The following is an 18693-nucleotide window of genomic DNA, read 5'->3' on the forward strand; positions in this document are numbered from 1 at the left end:
CTTGGCTTATGCTGTCGAGTCGTCCCTGACCCATAGCGACACCATGGGCACATTTCTCCCAGAACGCCCCACATCCATCTGCAATCACTCTGGTAGTGTATCCAGAGAGTTGTCTTGGTAAAAATCCTGAAATGGTTTGCCATCGCCTCCTTCCGCACAGTAAACCTGAGTCCCTGCCATTGACTCTCTCCCATGCCGCTGCTGCCCAGCACAGGTGAGTTTTGACTTGCAGCAGATTGCCTTCCCCTGGCTAGCCACTGCCCAAACTAGAAACGGAATGGATATTCCTCGGCTTGACTCTTCCTCCCCTAGCCGAGACTGGTAGAGTACTGAGAACTCTCCAGGTGCGACCCTGAGAGGGGAAACCCCACAGTTCTTATATAAATATTCTCCCCACCCCACTAGATAATAATAATAATAATGATGGTATTTGTTAAGCGCTTACTATGTGCAAAGCACTGCTCTAAGCGCTGGGGAGGTTACAAGGTGATCAGGTTGTCCCACGGGGGGCTCACAGTTTTAATCCCCATTTTACAGATGAGGTAACTGAGGCACAGAGAAGTTACGTGACAATAATAATAATAATAATAATGGCATTTGTTAAGCGCTTACTACATGCAAAGCACTGTTCTAAGCGCTGGAGGGGATATAAGGTGATCAGTTTGTCCCACGTGGGGCTCACAGTCTTAGTCCCCATTTTACAGATGAGGTAACTGAGGCTCAGAGCTTTCCACTCTGCCTCTGTCACCTCATCTGTAAAAGGGGTATTTAAACTATGAGCCACACGTGGGACATGGACCATGTCCAACCTGATCAGCTTGTATCTACCCCAGCATTCAGTACAGCACCTGGCACATAGTAAGCACTTAACAAATACCATTAAAAAAATCCGAGTAGGAAATGGAGTACTGAAAGGACTTTCACAGACAAGCAACTTGTTTTCAGAACTGCAGACGCCCTTTTTAATAATTATTTATTTATATGTCTTCCCTGCTCACTTCTCAAGGTTCATGGACCATGTCTATATTTCAATCATGTATGTGTTCCCCAGAATTTAATACATTGCTTAGTATATTGAGAAGCAGCATGGCTTAGTGAATAGAGCATGGGCCTGGTATTCAGAAGGATCTGGGCTTTAATCCTGGCTCCACCAATTGTCTGCTGTGTGACCTTGGGCAAGTCACTTTACTTCTCTGTGCCTCAGTTTCCTCATCTCTAAAATGGGAGTTAAGACTGTAAGCCCCATGTGGGACATAGACTGCATCTAACTTGATTAACGTGTATCTACCTCAGCACTTAGTACAGTGCCTGGCACGTAGTAAGTGAGAAGAAGAGCAAGAGCTTGGAAGCTAGAGGTCATGGGTTCGAATCCTGGCTCCTTCACTTGTCAGCTGTGTGACTTTGGGCAAGTCACTTAACTTCTCTGTGCCTCAGTTACCTCATCCATAAAATGGGGACTAAGACTGTGAGCCCCACGTGGGACAACCTGATCACCTTGTATCCTCCCACAGCACTTAGAACAGTGCTTTGCACATAATAAGCACTTAACCAATGCCATTATTATCATTATTATTAAGTGCTTAACGAATACCATGAAACACTTGCTCTGTACACAGTGGATGATCAAGAAATACTTAATCTTATTAATATCATTAGCACCTATGATGCATAACATCTGACTTCCTGAGCAGTTTTATCAATATCCTTAACAGACAGCATCAAATATCAGGACAGAATCACAAACAACAGAGTTATTCTCCTATCATGGACGCACTGTCCACCATAACACAACTGCTGTGGGTTGGATATGTGAAGAGAACAGTCGATGGAAGGATATCCAAGCAGCTACTGCACAATGAGCTAAAATTGGAAAATTGAAAGCAAGGAAATCAGAAGAAACGTAAACACAGCCAAAGATACATCCAAGCTGAAGACTGGGAGTCAATTGCTGCACTGCTATTAAGAAAAAGGAGCTCTTTTCAAGAAGAAACTTTGTCAGGTTCTTGAGACCAGGAAGCAAAAGCAAACAACAACACTAGGTGCTGCAAACCAGTATGACCGGACTGCGAGGGATAGTCTCTGTGTGTGCACAATACGGTCAAGACTGAGGGGGCTGCATTGTCCAGTCCAGATCCTTCCCTCCCTTCCCATCCCCTCCACAAGTATAGATGCATTTCACCATCAGTGATATTTTCTTTGAACATGAAGGATATAAATCTATGCATGTGTATCTGTGTGTGTGTGTGTGTGTGTGTGTGTGTATGCATGTGTATGTGTGTCTTTTGGGGGTGTTTCTAACAACAGAAAATACGAGTTTCCTTTATAGGCGTTTGCATCGTGGACACCCAAAGTGTGTTCCGGTTCCCATATACTACACACACACACACACACACACACACGCACGCACACACACACGCACACGCGCCCGCGCGCACACACACACACACACACACTTTCTTCCCCTGCGCCCCAGTTCCTCTCCAGAGCCACTTTTTTTATCAATAGAAAACAAGTAGGCCTCCCTCGGCTTTAACAGAGGAATTGACACAGTTCTGGCCTCTTGGGATGCCAAGAGCAAGCTAAACACACACCTCTGAGGTCATGCTTACCTTTTGATCACAGCATTTGCAAAATATTCAAAGCCCTAGGAAGAACTGTAAAGTTTAAGAAACATTTGTAGGATCTGTCAACCTTCCAAGCTTTACTTACTAATGGGAATACTTTTGTGTTCTTTTCCCTTCTGTCTGACCCAATTGGTGGGGTATGGAGAAGCTCTTAGACAATTAGAATTCCATCATTCAGATAAATAAACTCATAAAACACCACAGATTTTGGACCATTTTTTTTAACCCAAACCCAAAGTCTTTTAGAAAATTCTGCCTGCAGTGTTCCAGTGGCTTGAAACCCCTTCTGAACAGGCTAATACTCGAAACATTCATTTTACCCAGGGACTTCACCTACTCAGTGGGCAGGGGTGGGGGTGGAGGGGGATGGTTATTGTTTTATTTATTTGCAACTAGCTTTACCAAACAGTGGGCTACGGAAAGTATTTGCTTGATCTGAGTGTGCTTGTAACAGAAATCCAATTTCAATGTCATTTCTTTCTCCCCCTGACCTTTTTCTAACTGGAAAAGGGGAGGGGGTGAGGGAGCTGCCACTTCATTTTATCAGGTTCAAGCTACGCTCCATCACATTGTCTAGTGAAATGAATAAATTAGGTTTTTCGTTTCATGCGCTGGATTATGTGTTTTATATATTTCCATACTTTTAATTTAGTAGGGCAGTGCTTTCCATTAGAAGATGGGTCTCATTACAAGAAATGTTATTATGGAACCGTGTGCATTAAGTTTAATTTTCACTCAATTTCAAAGGAATACTTGGGAGACCAGTGCATTGAAGCACAAGATAATGATTAGTTGGGGTTCCTTTTAAACAGAAGAGCAAAATGTGTGAAAACTGAGGCCTCTGGGGCAAATAAAACAATCAAATCTCCTGATGAAATGACCGAACTGCTCTATTTTAGCCTTCCTGTCTTCTTTTCATGGCTACTTCTATTTTCTTGCTACAGCAGAGGAGGAAGGAAGGGAGGTGTGTGTGTGGGGGGGGGGGGGGGGTGTGGGTGTGGGTGTGGGTGTGTTTGTGTGTGTGTATCTTCTGGGTCGGGGCAGAGGAGTGATCCTGCTAGAATTTGAGTTCTAATGCTGACTCCAGCACTTTTCAGTTGCGTGACTTTGGGCAAGTCATTTAAATTCTCTGGGCCTCAGTTTCTTCATCTGTAAAATGGGGGCTTAATACCTGTTCTCCCTCCCCTTTAGACTGTAGGCCCCATGTGGGACAGGGACTGTGTCGGATCTTATTGTATTGTATCTACCCCAGTGCTATGTTAAGTGCTTGGCACCTAGTCACCTCTTAACGAATACCACACATTATCATTACTGCTATTATTATTAATAATAATAATAATAATAATAATGAGAACATTTCCAAGATCCTGGCTTGTGAAAGGGAGATTGACGCAGAATCGAACTAACTCCTGTGTGGAGCGTTTTCTGCCAGGACTTTCACAGTTGTAAAATGTGAAATGTGAATGTCAAACGTTGACCTAAGCTGTCATTAGTTTGCTCCCAACATGTGGGCAAGGGGCTATTTGCAAATCCACCTAAACATTGTAGAAAAAACAGATCTTTAGTAGCTAGCCGATCAAGTAAGCGTATGTCCCTAGCTGACCTCCATGGCAGTTTGGTGTGAAATATGTGCTGTGTGCATCCAACCTGGTCTCTTCCACTCAATCAATTAATGGTATTTATTGAGTGCTTACCGAGTGCAGAATGCTTACTGTTTGAAGAGGATTGTATTGAGCACTAGGGAAGTACATTACAACAGAGTTGGTAGACACATTCCCTACCTGCAAGCAGCTTATAGTCTGAAGGACTCCTTCACTGAAGACTTTCCATAGTCATGCAGTTCCTTAATGCAGAGCCTTGGCATTTTGGCCAAACATATGGAGAGTGCAAATCTCCCCATCTGAAAAGAGAGGGCATGAGGAACTTCGATGTTCTTCTTTCAAGTCCAAATTCAGGGAGAATGAGGCTCATTTTTGTATCTTAGCAATTGATTTGCAAGCACCTAACTTTTCTTCAATAGACCTACATCTTCACGAGATCTTGCCTCATGAATCTCTCCGTCTTCTTAGGTATGCCATCCCCTGAACCACCTCAGCATTCTCATCTATGAGATGAGATCACCTGTTCAATTATTTGTTCTTGACATATGCATCCCCTTGTGCTTATTATCTCCCATCATAAATGATCAATGATCCTCAATCCAGGCATGAAGACTTTGCGACTGAGAACATGTACAGAGGAATTGAGGATAGCATTAGTAGTTGGCACAAGGAAACTTTCATTTTCTCAGCGTGGCCTAGTAGAAAGAGCAACAGCCTAGGAGTCAGAGGACCTGGGTTCTAATCTCAGCCCCACCACTTGTTTGCTCTGTGACCTTGGGCAAGGCACTTACCTTCTCTGTGCCTCAGTTTCCTCATTCCAAAATGAGGATTCAAGACCTGTTTTCCCTCCCAATTAGACTGTGAACCTGTGAGGAACATAGACCGTGTCTAACCTGATTATCATGAATCTACACCAGTGCTGAATACGGCGCTTGGCACATAGTGGGCACTTAACTATAGCACTATTATTATTATTATTATTATTCTTATCATCATCATTATTATTAGCACTATTACAGACGTTCACTGAGAAACACACATGGGGATCACTGGGTAAGGCAAAAGTCCATTTGTGTATGAAAGTGCTCCTGAAGACTTAAGAAACTACATGTTGAATTTGTTTCCTTTGGTACCCAGAATTCTGTTTTTCTCAGACTCAGATTGAAGTTGCTAAAGTCTAAGTTATTAAAGAGTAGGTCTGACTCTGAGTGCAAGCCTTGTATCAAGGCCATTAATGTCCAGGGCCCGAGTGGGATTAGATGGGATTCAATAGTGGAGTCATCAATCTACAGATCTACAATGTACAAATCTACATCTCTGCCCCTGCTCTCTCCCCCTCCCTCCAGGCTCGCATCTCCTCCTGCCTTCAGGACATCTCCATCTGGATGTCTACCCGCCACCTAAAACTCAACATGTCCAAGAATGAACTCCTGTCTTCCCTCCCAAACCCTGCCCTCTCCCTGACTTTCCCATCACTGTTGACAGCACTACCATCCTTCCCGTCTCCCAAGCCCGCAACCTTGGTGTCATCCTCGACTCCGCTCTCTCGTTCACCCTTCACATCCAAGCCGTCACCCAAACCTGCCGGTCTCAGCTCCGCAACATTGCCAAGATCTGCCCTTTCCTCTCCATCCAAACTGCTACCCTGCTCGTTCAAGCTTTCATCCTATCCTGTCTGGACTACTGTATCAGCCTCCTCTCCGATCTCCCATCCTCTTGTCTCTCCCCACTTCAATCCATACTTCACGCCGCTGCCCGGATTGTCTTTGTCCAGAAATGCTCTGGGCATGTTACTCCCCTCCTCAAAAATCTCCAGTGGCTACCAATCAACCTACGCATCAGGCAGAAACTCCTCACCCTCGGCTTCAAGACTCTCCATCACCTCGCCCCCTCCTACCTCACCTCCCTTCTCTCCTTCTACAGCCTAGCCTGCACCCTCCACTCCTCTGCCGCTAATCTCCTCACCGTGCCTCGTTCGTGCCTGTCCCGCCGTTGACCCCCGGCCCACATCATCCCCCTGGCCTGGAATGCCCTTCCTCCGCACATCCGCCAAGCTAGCTCTCTTCCTCCCTTGAAGGCCCTACTGAGAGCTCACCTCCTCCAGGAGGCCTTCCGAGACTGAGCCCCCTCCTTCCTCTCCCCTTCCTCCCCCTCTCCATCCCCCCGTCTTACCTCCTTCCCTTCCCCACAGCACCTGTATATATGTATATATGTTTGTTCGTATTTATTACTCTATTTATTTATTTATTTTACTTGTACATATCTATTCTAATTATTTTATTTTGTTAATATGTTTTGTTTTGTTCTCTGTCTCCCCCTTCTAGACTGTGAGCCCACTGTTGGGTAGGGACCATCTCTATATGTTGCCAACTTGTACTTCCCAAGCGCTTAGTACAGTGCTCTGCACACAGTAAGCACTCAATAAATATGATTGACTGATTGATTGATCAATTTCTCCCCTCAATCCCGTCGGGAGTGGTCCCAATTCTAACCAGAAGCAGGGCCACAAACTTAAGTGACCCTTCTGGAGTTGCAAAATCTTTAGCATTGGCTTGGCCTGTGCGAAGGCTGGCTTCCTGCTAATCACATCTCCTCCAAGAGGCCTTCCCTGACTAATCCCCCATATTCGCCCTACCTTCTGTATTTTCTATGCCCTTGGATCTGTAGCATGGTGTAGTTGCTAGAACCCAGGCCTGGAGCCAGAAGGACCTGGGTTCTAATCCTAGCTCTGCCACTTGTCTGCTATGTGACCTCAGGCAAATCATTTTGCTTTTCAATGCTTGAGTTCCCTCATCTGTAAAATGGGGGTTAAGACTGCAAGCCCCACGAGGGACAGGGACTGTGTCCATACCTGATTACCTTATATCTACCCCAGCGCTTAGAACAGTCCTTGACACATAGTAAGGGTTTAACAAATACCATCATCATTATCATTATTATTATCTGTACCTCTTAAGTCCTTGATATGCACCCCACTTGCAGCTCCTATCTGCAATTTCTTTTAATGTATGCTTCCCCCTCTAGATTGTAAGCTCCCTGAAGGTAGGGATCATGTCTCCCAACTGACACATTCCCTGCCCACCACGAGCTTACAGTCTAGAGGGGGAGACAGATATTAATATAAATAAATAAATGACAGATAGGTACATAAGTGCTGTGGGACTGAGAGGGGGGGATGAATAAATGGAGCAAGTCAGGGTGATGCAGAAGGGAGTGGGAGAAGAGGAAAGGAGGGCTTAGTCAGGGAGGCCTTTTGGAGGAGATGTGCCTTCAAAAAGGCTTCGAAGGGGGAGAGAGCAATCGTCTGTCAAATTTGAGGAGGGAGGACATTGCAGGCCAGAAGCAGGATGTGGGCGAGAGGTTGATGGTGAGATAGATGAGATCGAGGCACAGTGAGCAAGCTGTTGCTAGAGGAGCAATGTGTGTGGGCTGGGCTGTAGTAGGAAATCAGCAAGGTAAGCTGGGGGTGGGGTGGGCGGTGAGTTTCTGTTTGATGTGGAGGTGGATGGGAAACCACTGAAAGTTTTTGAGGAGTGGGGAGACATGGACTGAATGTTTTTGTAAAAAATGATCCGGGCAGCAGAGAAACCAAGGCAATAGTCAAAGCAGGCTGTCTTAACGTGTCTTCACATTTATATTGATGTCTGTCTCCCCCACTCTAGACTGTAAATTCTTTGTTGGCAGGGAATGTGTCTGTTTAATGTGGTATTGTAATCTCCCAAGTGCTTAGTACAGTGCTCTGCACACAGTAAGTGCTCGATAAATACAATTGAATGAATGAATGAAAGGATTTGATAGGTGCTTGGATCAGCATAGTAGCAGTTTGGATGGAGAGAAAAGGGCTGATTTTAGCAATGTCGTGAAGGTAGAACTGACAGGATTTGGTGACCGATTGAATAACTTTGTTGAATGAGAGAGATAATACCAAGGTTACTGGATTGTGGGATATGGAAGTTTATTTATTTATTTTTATTTATTTATTTATTTATTTATTTATTTATTTATTCTATTCATTTATTTATTTATTTATTTATTTTACTTGTACATTTCTATCCTATTTATTTAATTTTGTTGGTATGTTTGGTTCTGTTCTCTGTCTCCCCCTTTTAGACTGTGAGCCCACTGTTGGGTAGGGACTGTCTCTATGTGTTGCCAATTTGTACTTCCCAAGCGCTTAGTACAGTGCTCTGCACATAGTAAGCGCTCAATAAATACGATTGATTGATTGATTGATTGATATGGAAGATAGTGGTGTCATTTACAGTGATGAGAAAGCCAGGGGGAGGACAGGGTTTGGGTGGGAAGATGAGGAGTTCTGTTTTAAAAGCAAAAAAAAAGAAAAGGTTTGTCTAAACCTCCTGCTGCCACTGGACTGGATAAAGCAATGGTCTAGCCTGGCCTTATGTTTTCAAGTTTTAGTACAAACATTTTCAGGTATCGGACCTCTGCAACTGGCTAAAGTTGAGGAGATTGATGTATTGAAAAGAACAGTAGGCAATACCTTCTCTGTTTGCAATTCACAAAAGCGAGATCTGGCAAGGAATTCAAAGATCTATTTCTGAATAATTTCAGTTGTATTCCCAAATAAGTCTATGGCTTCTTCAGCTTATTTCCAAAACACTGTATTATATGTTCTGATTTCTTTGCAAGTGAGGGGGAGAGGTTCCAGTATGTTATGGTATACGTAATCTCTGTTGTTAGAGTCTTATATACAAGCTCTACACACATCCACAAGCAGGGGAATCAATCAATCCATCGATTGTATTTATTTAGCACTTACTATGTGCAGAGCACTACACCAAGTGCTTGGGAGAGCATAATATAACAAAATTAGCCGACAGGTTCCCTGCCCAAAATGAGTTTACAGTCTAGAGGTGGAGACAGACATTAATATGAATAATCCCGGCTCTACCACTTGTCTGCTGTGTGACCTTGGGCAAGTCACTTCACTCCTCTGGGCCTCAGTTACCTCATCTGGAAAATGGGGATTGAGACTGTGAGCCCCATGAGGGACAGGGACTGTGTCCAACCCAATTTGCTAGTGGATACTTTGCTAGTATCCACCCCAGTGCTTAGTACAGTGCCTGGCATGTAGTAAGTGCTTAACAAATACCGTTCTTATTATTATAATTATGATTACTATTACTAAATAGGTAATTTAAAATATATGATTAAATATATATATATATATATATATATATAAGATATATAAACACTGTAGGGTTGGGGGTGGTGGCGAATATCAATATACTGCTAGAGAAGCAGCATAGCGTAGTGGAAAGAGCCTGGGCCTGGAAGTCAGAAGGTCATGAGTTCTAATCCCGGCTCCGCCACTTGTCTGCTGTGTGAGCCTGGGCAAGTCACTTCACTTTTCTGTGCCTCAGTCTTCTCATCTGTAAAATGGGGATTGAGACTGTGAGCCCCACGTGGGACAGGGACTGTGTCCAACCCCATTTGCTTGTACCCACCCCAGCACTTAGTACAATGCCTAGCACATAATAAGTGCTTAATAAATACCACAATTATTATTATTATTATTGTCAAGTGTCCCAAGGTCACTGATTGAAGTACATAGACAATGCAGCAGGGAGAGCCAACCGGAGAAAAGAGAACTTAATCGGGGAATGCCAGAAGAACGACTTAGCGCATTCCGCGAGGTGGACAGTCCCCGCAGGAATTCTGAAAAACAGTTTGTCAACATCACAGCAGCTACTGATGGCTCTATGGCCCAACGTCAGCCCTGCGCTGGGGTCCCTTTGACCTCAGATGTTTGTTTGTTTTATGGCATTTGTTAAGCACTTACTATGTGTCAAGCACTGTCCTAAGCTCTGGGGTAGATACAGGTATATCTGGCTGGACACAGTCCCTGTCCCACCTGGGGCTCAAAGTCTAAGTAGGAGGGAAGAGGATTTAATCCCCATTTTACAGTTGAGGAAACTGAGGCACAGGGCAGTTAAGTGACTTGCCCAAGGTCACACAGCAAGCAATTGGTAGAGCCGGGATTAGAACCCAGATGCCCTGACTCCCAGGCTCGTGCTCTTTCTATTAGATAGATGGACTTTCTAATCTTAATAATCAATGTTCTGGTGGTATTTGTAAAGCATTCTCTATATTACCAAACACTGAGTGCTAGGGTGTATATAAGAAAATCCTTGTATTCACTTTACATTGTGCTGCACCCCTTCCCCCCTTCCCACCTCCTTATTTATGGTATGTGTTAAGCACTTACTATGTGCCAAGCACCATTCTAAGCACTGGGGTAGATACAAGGCAATCAGATTCCCCCACATGGGACTCACATTCTTAATATCCATTTTACAGATGAGGTAACAGAGGCCCAGAGAAGTTGAGGGACTTGCCCAAGGTCACACAGCAGACAAGTGGCAGAGCCTGGATTAGAACCCACATTCTCTGACTCCCAAGCCCATGCTCTTGCCACTAATCCACGTGGCTTGTTGCACTCTCTGTCCCCAAGAGAACACGTCAGTGCTCTGCACACAATATGTGCTCCGTGAACACCATCAATTGATGAATTGATTGGCAGGGACAAGTGACACTGAAGAAAGAACTCACCCTATATTCAGTTCCTTAGTACATGTTCTTGATACAAAGCACATTCATTGATTCAATCGTATTTATTGAGCACTTACTGTGTGCAGAGTACTGTACTAAGTGCTTGGGAAGTAAAAGTTGGCAACATATAAATACGGTCCCTACCCAACAACAGACTCACAGTCTAGATGGGGGAGACAGACAACAAAACAAAACATGTAGACAGGTGTCAAAATCATCAGAACAAATAGAATTTACAAGAAGGGACTCCATCATCATCATCATCAGCTCCATGCATCCACGTTTTTATACAACGATGCAGTAAGCCACGGTTTCTACCTGGACAGAGGGGCTTGTCTGTCCTGAATGGTAACCATCACTCGCCTTCAAAGAAACCGTTAATCTCACCTTAGAACTCAAAGGACAGCCCAAGGCACATGCATAATCTTGTGCTTCACGTCCCATGCATCTTTTTGATTTCACCTTTTAAGCATCTTGATGATTTCCCCCTCGACACAGCAACTCAAAGTGCCCTATTTCAAAACTGAGAATAACAGAAGGTGGCAGGTTTATCTTACTGAATTGGCTTCTAGTCTGTTTTGCATTTACAGTCTGACCTAAAGCAATTCTGGGATTCATCCATTCCCCAAACACACCTTTGCATCAGTTATTTAAAACATACAAGCAAGAATGTTTATCTTTTGGCTCGATTATCCAGGTTGGTTGCCTCAAGCTGTGACATCCACACATTATCCACACGTTATGGAGTGCCCTGAAAATCGGGTGGTGGAACATTAATGATTCTAGTGTCAAGGAGAAAGGCAGCAGAGATCCAGAGAGTGTTCTCTTTGATCCTTCTCGTCTGTGGGAAGGGCTTTTCAGGGATAGATGAAGGAGGGACGGAGCCCTCCTTTCCTCTTCTCCCTCTCCCTCTGTGTCTCCCTGACTTGCTCCCTTTATTCATTCCCCTTCTCCCCACCCCCCACAAAGCCCCATGGCACTTATATTCATATCTGTAACTCATGTATTTATCTTCATGTCTGTCTCCACCTCTACACTATAAGCTTGTGGTGGGCAGGGAATGTCTCTGTTATATTGTACTCTCCCAAGCTCTTAGCACACAGTAAGCACTCAATAAATACAAACTCACTGATTGAGTCTAAACCCTGCTTGCACAACTGGTCTGGACGAGAAGGCTTTAGGCTCCATGACACCTTCAAGCTTGGGACATTGTTGCAGGAAGATCTCTTGAAATGAGATTCCAGAAAAGCATCAGGAATATTCACCAGAATAAAACTGGTCATTACCAAATGCTTACTATGTACCAAGCATAGTGCTGTGAGCTGGGGTAGATAGCAGATAATCTAGATAGTCCAGGTCCCACATAAGACTCATAGTCTGGGAGAGGAAGAACAGATATTAAATCCCCACTTTACAGATGAGGAAACTAAGGCACCAAGAGGTGCCCAAGGCCACATGGCAGCCAAGTGGTGGAGTTGGGATTCATAATAATAATTGTGATATTTGTTAAGTGCTTCAATGTGTCAGGCACTGTTCTAAGCACTGGGGTGGATATGAGCAAATCAGGTTGGACACAGTCCCTGTCCCACATTGGGCTCACAGTCTGAATCCCTATTTTACAGATAAGGAAACTGAGGCATAGAGATGTGAAGTGACTTGGGCAAAGTCACACAGCAGACAAGTGGCAGAGTTGGGATTAGAAATCAGGTCCTTCTGACTCCCAGGCCTATGTGAAACCCTATGTACGAATCAGTGGAGAAAATCTCTGGGTTAAGTTCTGTACACATCTGCAACCTTTTAATTTGTATTAATGTCTGTCTCCCACTTTAGAGTGTAAGCTCACTGTGGACAGGTAATGTTTCTACCAACTCTGTTATATTGTACTCTCCCAAACTGTTAGTACAGTGCTCTGTCCACAATAAGCACTCAATAAATACCATTGATTGATTAAGTTCAAAAGGTAAATCCCAGGCTTAGGTCATGTCCTCCAAACAAAGAGAGAACATCTTCTTTCAGCCACTTAAATAGGTTCACAATGAGCAGAACTCATGATGATTGGAGGTCACATACTTTCAGAAAGGTTAGTTCAGTGATCATAATGTTCTCAAGAAACAGTGTGGTCTAGAGGAGAGAACATGGGCCTGGGAGTTAGAGGACTGGATTCTAATCCTGATCCTGCCACCGGCCTGTAATGTGACCTTAGGCAAGCCTCTCTGTGCCTCAGTTCCTTCATCTGCAAAATGGGGATTCAATACTTGTTCTCTCTTCTACTTAGACTGTGAGTCCCACCTGATTATCTCATATCTACCCCAGGGTTTAGGACAGTGCCTAACACAGAGTAAATGCTTAACTAATACCACAGATTATCATTATTATTGTTCATAATGGAATTTCAGAGACTGAGGAAAATCAGGAAAATGTAGAAAATGAATTTTTAAACTAGCTCCTTCCTGCTTGTTCAGAATGTGCAAACAAAGAGCACACAATCCATTTTACTTGCAGGTTACACTTAAAGGGCCAGGCGACATTTAATCTGGTAGAACTGGAAGCTCTCCCTTGGTTTGCAGCTGCCAAATCTCTATAATCAGGGAGAGAGGCGGATGGCCAGATTCTTGGGGGGAAACAGCAAATGTGATTCCAAAGATTAGAAGAGTGATCCTGAAATTACTGGCCTGCTTGCCCAATGTCAATGGAGAGTCAAACAATTGAAATCACATTAAGAAAATGTAGGAATTTTCGGAGTACATGAAATTGTAGACCTTAGTGGGTTGGATATATAGTCAGTTGTTGGAAACCTGATACCTTTAGGGGATTGAATTATAAAATGAGGGGATGAATGAAATATGGGTTATATGTACTTGGCTTTGAGAAAATCATTCAGTTTAAGGATTTATGTGAAGTAACCTGAACATCTTTGTTCATTTACATTTTCTATTTTTCCATGGCATGATTCTTGGAATTTCAAGCCAGACTAATGGAATTGTTCTCACTTTGCCTGGGACTGGGGAAATGGGGACAGAGCCAGAAATGGATGGAGAGAGATAAGCACAAGGAGATATAGGAGCAGGAGGGAGAGGGAGAGGGAGAGAGGGAGAGGGAGAGAGAGAGAGAGAGACAGAGACAGAGAGAGAGAGACAGAGAGAGAGAGAGAGAGACAGAGAGAGAGAGAGAGAGAGAGAGAGAGTGGTGAAGAAGACACCACTGGAGGGGAAATTGACCTGTGAAAGTGTTTGTGTCTGAAAAGGCTAATGCAGGACCCTCAGTCCTGGCCCCATTGAGCACACAAAGAGGCTGTCCCTTGTTATGTTATCGTGTTTAAAGTTTAAAGTTTATAGCACTGGTGCCATTTCCTCTTTTACCTCCTTGCTTCTCACTGCTTATGGAGGTTTTGATAGGAAAAAACAAAAAAATGGAAAAAAAACCCTTTCTTCATAAAGCAGACATAAAGGGCCAGGGCCAGGCCTAGAGGGATGGACAGCCACAAGAGTTAGAAGTGCAACCCAGAGTGGGGATGGGAGTCGACATAAGAAGGTAGAGAAAAAGAGTGCTAAGAGTGCTCAGATGAAGCCAAAGTTCTCGCATGGGGAGAAGCAGGAGCCATTTAGAATGAGATATGTTGTTGCATCTGCCACGATCATTGTGGCCATCTGGATGACCGTGGCCAGAATCGTCTTCCCAGGGCATACAATGAAGTATGTACAGTTGTCCCTCGTACTTCAAGATGAATGCCAATGGCCAAACATGGCTTAATGGATAGAGCACGTGACTGGGAATCAAGACACCCAGGTTCTAATCCAGACTCTGCCACTTCCCTGTTGTGCCATCTTGGACAAGTAACTTAACTTCTTTGTGCCTCAGTTTCTTCCTCTATGAAATGGAGATTAAATGCCATTTCTCCCTTCTTAGGATGTGATCCCTGTATGGACAGTGACTGGATCTGATCAGGTTATTCTTTATCTACCCCAGAGTTTGGCATAGTGTTTGGCATGTGGTAAGCACTGAACAAATACCATTATTGTTAAACACCACAAGTATTTTCATTATTATTATTAGTGTTGTTGTTATTATCATTAAAAAAGTTCCTCTTTGGCTGCAAGTGTAGCTGAAAAAGCCCAAAGGTGCCATTTCCCCTCTAGTCTCTTTTTCTCAAGACATTCTGAATGATTCTTCTTAAAAAGAGAGGCTTTCTTCTTGAAGGCAATCTTGACATTTTTCCTGTTACTTTTTCTTACCCTGCTTCATCTAACCATTCAGCAGCTGTTTTGGTATCCTACTGTTGTGCATTCTCATCCTATGTTCCACTTAGCATCAGTGATAGACAACTGAATTCACTCCAGCCATTTGTTCTTTGCAGTCTTGGGACATTGGTTGTTGAGTATGACTTGTAAGTGAACTACCCAGGAAGTTGGATGGAGTTCTGTGATGGGTTCAGGTCTCACAGACATAATAATAACAATAATGATGGCATTTGTTAAGCGCTTACTATTTGCAAAGCACTGTTCTAAGCGCTGGATGTAGGCAGCCTGATATTTCACCTTTCTTCTTGAAGACGGTGATGATGGAGGTGGCTTCAAAATAGTGGGGCATCTCCTCAGTATTGCATACGTTGAGGAGACGCTTATGTTTCATTTGCCTTCTTTCACTGCCTCAGTAATTGAAATAAGTGCCATGTCTTCCCATATGGCTAGGTACTGCAGATTCTCATTTTTAATCGGAGAAGGTGCACTGATAATAATGTGAAAATGTTCTTACTATCGCCTCAGGATTCAATCAATCAATCAATCAATCAATCAATTGTATTTATTGAGCGCTTACTGTGTGCAGAACACTGTACTAAGCGCTTGGGAAGTACAAGTTGGCAACATATAGAGACAGTCCCTACCCAACAGCGGGCTCACAGTCTAGAAGGGGGAGACAGACAACAAAACAAAACATATTAACAAAATAAAATAAATAGAATAGTAAATATGTACAAGTAAAATAAATAGAGTAATAAATCTGTACAAACATATATACAGGTGCTGTGGGGAGGGGAAGGAGGTAGGGCAGGGGGGATGGGGAGGGGGAGAGGAAGGAGGGGGCTCAGTCTGGGAAGGCCTCCTGGAGGAGGTGAGCTCTCAGTCGGGCCTTGAAGGGAGGAAGAGAGCTAGCTTGTCCTTCCTTGTCCTGTGATGAGGCTGTTCAGAGGTGCCGTGACAGGATTTGTATAGGACCTCATACCCATACACCCAAGATCACAGCAGGAAATTGGGAGAATAGTTTCCAGTTCTCATATATTCTTTACAAATGATAATTTGATCATTCAATCAATCGAAAGCATTGACTGAGCACTGTAAGTGTGTGGGTGAGTACAATATAAATAGTTGATATAATCTCTGTCCTCAAAGAGATTAAAATTTAGCAGGGGAGATAGGCATTAAAACAAATTGCACATCTAAAGAAGTAATAGAGTGTAGAAGATATGTACAGAAGTGTGACTATCCAAGTTCTTCGACAGCACAAAAATGTGGAAGAGGCAATTGGAGGCTAGAAGGTGAGGAAATTAGAAATTAATAAGGGAAAAACTCCTGGAGGAGATGTGATTTCAGAAGGGCTTTGACGATCTGGGAGCTATGAAGGTGGAAGGTCTTCCAGGCAGGAGGGAGGGTGTGAGCAAAAGGGCAGCCATGGGAGAGGCAAGAATGAGACACAGTGAGTGGTGTTGTCTGGAGAGTAACAAAGTGTACGAGTTAGTGCATGGTAGGAGAAGAGAGTGGATAAGTAGGGGGAAGCAGCATAGCAGAGTGGAAAGAGCATGTGCCAGGGAGTTAGAGGATGTGGGTTCTAATCCCGGCTCTGCCACTTACCTGCTGAGTGACCTTGGGCAAGTCACTTAACTTCTCTCTGCCCCAGTTCCCTCATCTGCAAAATGGGGATTCAATATCTGTGCTCCCTCCTACTTTGGCTTTGAGCCCCATGTGGGACCTGAGAAGCAGCGTGGCTCAGTGGAAAAGAGCCCGGACTTTGGAGTCAGAGGTCATGGGTTCAATTCCCGGCTCTGCCAATTGTCAGCTATGTGACTTTGGGCAAATCACTTCACTTCTCTGGGCCTCAGTTCCCGCATCTGTAAAATGGGGATGAAGACTGTGAGCCCCCCGTGGGACAACTTGATCACCTTGTACCCTCCCCAGCGCTTAGAACAGTGCTTTGCACATAGTAAGTGCTTAATAAATACCATCATTATTATTATTATCTTGTATCTACACCAGTGCCTAGTACAGTGCCTGGTATGTAGTAAACTCTTAAAATGCCATTATTATTATTACTTATATCCAATGATCAGGAGTTCTTACTTGATGTAGAGAGGAATGGGTGACCATTGGAGGCTTTTGAGGGGTAGGAGGGCTTTTTTTTTTAATGGTATTTGTCAAGTGTTTACTACGTGCCAGGCACTGAACTGAGCTCTGAGGTAGATACAAAGTAACCAGATTGGACATAGTTCATGTCCCACATGGGACTCACAGTCTAAATCCTTATTTTAGGGATGAGGTAACTGAGGCACAGAGAAGTTGTGACTTGCCCAAGGTCACACAGCAGACTAGTGGCAGAGCCGGGAGTAGAACCTGGGTCCTCCGATTCCCAGGCCTGTGCACTTTCCATTAAGCCACACAGCTCCAAAGGGATATGTGCAGCAGGACAATTCAAAAAAACATGATTCAGGTTGCAGATTGAAGTGTGGAATGGAGAGGGAAGAGACCGGAGGCAGGAGGTCAAACAAGGAGGCTGTTGAAGAAATTTGATCCTTTCCTCTATCTCATTACTGAAACACTTTTATTCTTGATTGTATAGTCCATAAGAGAATAAAAATACCATGGCCCTCAATGTCATTAAAGGGAAAATAAACTGCTTGGGATTTATATAGATTTAGCAGCCTTTTTACATTTACTTGGATCGTAAGATATAAATTGGTCAGGTTTTTCTTCTTCGGAATGTGGTATTTGTTATCTGAATAAGTGAACATAAGTAAATCAGACATAAATAAAATGGTGCTTGGGGGAAATGCTTTATGCTATTCTTTTGGGGTTGACTTTGTAATGTTTTCATTCAACATTTATTTGGTTTCTTTCTCTAGGATTTCTATGTTGGGTTAATTGTGGGATTTTGTTGGCTTTTGGCAACCCGGTACAATAAAACAAAGCGAATGGTGATGGAAATGTTTTCTCAATATGGTCAAAATTAAATGTATCCCGCAGTAATTTGCTTTGTGATCAAAGTAGTACAGTGTGCTTTTCAGTACTTTATTTGGCAAAGGGAAAAATAAACGGCTACATTTGGGATCTCTATTGCGCCTCTAATTATGTTGAAGATACGTATGAATTCTTGAATAGATAACACAGCTTGAGTTTTGCCCATTGTTGATGCTCAGGGTCTGGGAAAGTTAACCCTTCATGACATTAGATGGCTGAGATCTCATTTCTCTATTCTTCAAGCACTTGATATTCACCCCAGCCTCAGCACCATGGCACTTTTGTATATATGTGTGGTTTATATTAATGTCTGCCTCCCCACCTACACCGAAAGCTCCTTTTGGGTGGGGAACATGTCTACCAACTCTGTCTACCAATTCTATTCTCCCAAGCGCTTAGTACAGTGCTCTGCACACAGTAAGTGCTCGATAAATACCATGGATCAAATGATCTTTTAATCTTTATTCCAACAAACTGTTCTTCCACCACCATCGCAGATTTGAAGAACATTTTCCCTCAGAATCAATCAATCGATCGATCAATGGCATTTATTGAGCACTTACTGAGTGCAGAGCACTGTACTAAGAGCTTGGGAGAGTAGAATTCAACAGAGTTGGTAGACAAATTCCTCCTGCCCACAATGAGCTTACAGTCTAGAGGGGGAGACTG

At 43.6% G+C, this 18693-nt stretch overlaps 1 non-coding gene across 1 annotated transcript; it reads right to left on the reverse strand.

The window, feature by feature from the left end:
* Window positions 1-224: 224 nt before the first annotated feature.
* Window positions 225-362, reverse strand: LOC119948602. The gene has a single exon (XR_005456987.1). It is a non-coding gene; the product is annotated as a small nucleolar RNA SNORA7 (small nucleolar RNA).
* Between the last annotated feature and the right edge of the window lie 18331 nt (window positions 363-18693).

The sequence above is a fragment of the Tachyglossus aculeatus genome, chromosome X4 (assembly GCF_015852505.1).
Source record: "Tachyglossus aculeatus isolate mTacAcu1 chromosome X4, mTacAcu1.pri, whole genome shotgun sequence".
NCBI classification, from domain to species: domain Eukaryota; kingdom Metazoa; phylum Chordata; class Mammalia; order Monotremata; family Tachyglossidae; genus Tachyglossus; species Tachyglossus aculeatus.